Source organism: Rhinatrema bivittatum, unplaced genomic scaffold (assembly GCF_901001135.1).
Source record: "Rhinatrema bivittatum unplaced genomic scaffold, aRhiBiv1.1, whole genome shotgun sequence".
In the NCBI taxonomy this organism is placed as follows: Eukaryota; Metazoa; Chordata; class Amphibia; order Gymnophiona; family Rhinatrematidae; genus Rhinatrema; species Rhinatrema bivittatum.
In genome coordinates, this window is record NW_021820675.1 from 93,817 (window position 1) to 95,899 (window position 2,083).

At 34.3% G+C, this 2,083-nt stretch overlaps 1 long non-coding RNA gene across 2 annotated transcripts; it reads right to left on the reverse strand.

The window, feature by feature from the left end:
* Positions 1–794: 794 nt before the first annotated feature.
* Positions 795–1,839, reverse strand: LOC115081936. 2 transcript variants are annotated; one of them, XR_003854010.1, is made up of 2 exons: positions 1,480–1,839; positions 795–1,362 (listed from the first exon to the last, which is right to left on the reverse strand). It is a non-coding gene; the product is annotated as an uncharacterized LOC115081936 (long non-coding RNA). The 2 variants fall into 2 exon arrangements; XR_003854009.1 differs by having other exon boundaries at positions 1,462–1,839.
* Positions 1,840–2,083: the final 244 nt, after the last annotated feature.

Genomic DNA, 2,083 nt, shown 5'->3' on the forward strand with positions numbered 1-2,083 from the left:
GGTGTCAAAAAATTGGGGTCTCAAAAAAGGGGGTGTCAAAAATTGGGGTCTCAAAAAAGGGGTGTCAAAAAATTGGGGTCTCAAAAAATTTTGGGATGTCAAAAAAAGGGGTGTAAAAAATGGGGTGTAAAAAAATTTTGGGATGTCAAAAAAAGGGGTGTCAAAAATGGGATGTAAAAAAATTTTGGGAGTGAAAAAATTGGGGTCTCAAAAAAGGATTGTCCAAAAATTGGGGTATTAAAAAATTTTGGGATGTCAAAGAAAGGGGTGTCAGAAATGGGATGTAAATAAATTTTGGGGGGGGAAAATGTGGTGTCAAAAAAGGGGTGTCAAAAAATTGGGGTCTCAAAAAGGGGTGTCAAAAAATTGGGGTGTCAAAAAATTTTGGGATGTCAAAAAAAGGGGTGTCAAAAAAAGAGGTATAAAAATGGGGTGTAAAAAATGTTGTGCTATCAAAAAATTGGGGTGTCAAACAATTTTGGGGTGTCAAAAATGGGGTGTCAAAAAATTGGGGTCCAAAAAAAAGGGTGTCAAAAAATTGGTGTCTCAAAAAATTTTGGGATTAAAAAAAGGGGTGTAAAAAATGGAATGTAAAAAAATTTGGGGTGTGAAAAAATTGGGGTCTCAAAAAAGGGGTGTCAAAAAATTGGGGTCTCAAAATTTTGGGATCTGAAAAAAAGGGTTGTAAAAAATGGGATGTAAAAAATGTTTTTGGGTGTTAACAAAATGTGTTGTCAAAAAAGGGTTAAATACCTTACTGACCCAGAGGAACTCGGCTCAATTTGAAGCCAAAATATATTATATAAATAGTTTATTTCGACATAATATCAAGATACATTTTAATCACCAATGCTACGTGCAATACATCATATCCACATTTAAAATATACACATCATACACATCACACATACCATCACAACATACCATATAATAAAAAGAACATATGCATCTACAATATAAATGCCCAGTGCAGTGCATTAAACATTCAACAATATCAGTTGTTATAACACGATACCTAGTATCTGCAATTTTTATTAACCCGTATTCTATTACATAGCATATTATTATATTGTTCAAGACTCCCAAGTGTGAAACCTGATACATAGTATCTTTCATTATTCCAAATATACTAGTTAATCTACCAATGCAATATAATGTACCCTACAATGTAATACCCGACGGGACACCCGTTTCGCCCCTTCCTGGGGGCTTCTTCAGGGATATACTGCTGAGTTGTTCACATCAATATTGTATCTGCATGTTCATGTTCATGTTCAACATCCATGTATTGAAATAACTTTCGTGAATTCCATGAAGATCATTAAGTGCATATCACTTTGCACGGAGCAATCAATTCTCCAACTAACCATAAAAACATATTTCATGCAATTAGAACAGATACTTGTTTTATTACGGGGATAACCACCCTGTGCACCATCACCTAAAATACTCCGTACCAACCAGAAAAATTTTAATCACCCCAGTTATTTGCAAACCGCTGTACATATGCTTCGCTTGCGAGCACACATTTGCAGGCAAAATGATGTTAATAGATTTCTGAAAGGGAACTGCTCACATTTGTCCAATTCCTGCATAAAATAGTAAACAACATGGGTAAATTCAAACCTTTTCTTACCCCCAATGTTGTTATCCTACAATAATACTCAACATGGCTATCCTATATATATTTGTATCCAATACCTGCATAAACTAATAACCATCATGAGTAAATTCAATCCTTTTCTTACTCCCAAAAAAAGGGGTGTCAAAAAATTGGGGGTCTCAAAAAAGGGGTGTCAAAAAATTGGGGTCTTAAAAAATTTTGGGATGTCAAAAAAAGGGGTGTCAAAAATGGGATGTAAAAAAATTTTTGGGGGGAAAAATGTGGTGTCAAAAAAGGGGTGTCAAAAAATTGGGGTCTCAAAAAATTTTGGGATGTCAAAAAAAAGGGGTGTCAAAAATGGGATGTAAAAAAATTTTGTGAGTGAAAAAATTGGTCTCAAAAAAGGGGTGTTAAAAAATTGGGGTCTCAAAAAATTTTGGGATGTGAAAAAAAGGAGTGTAAAAAATGGGATGTAAAAAA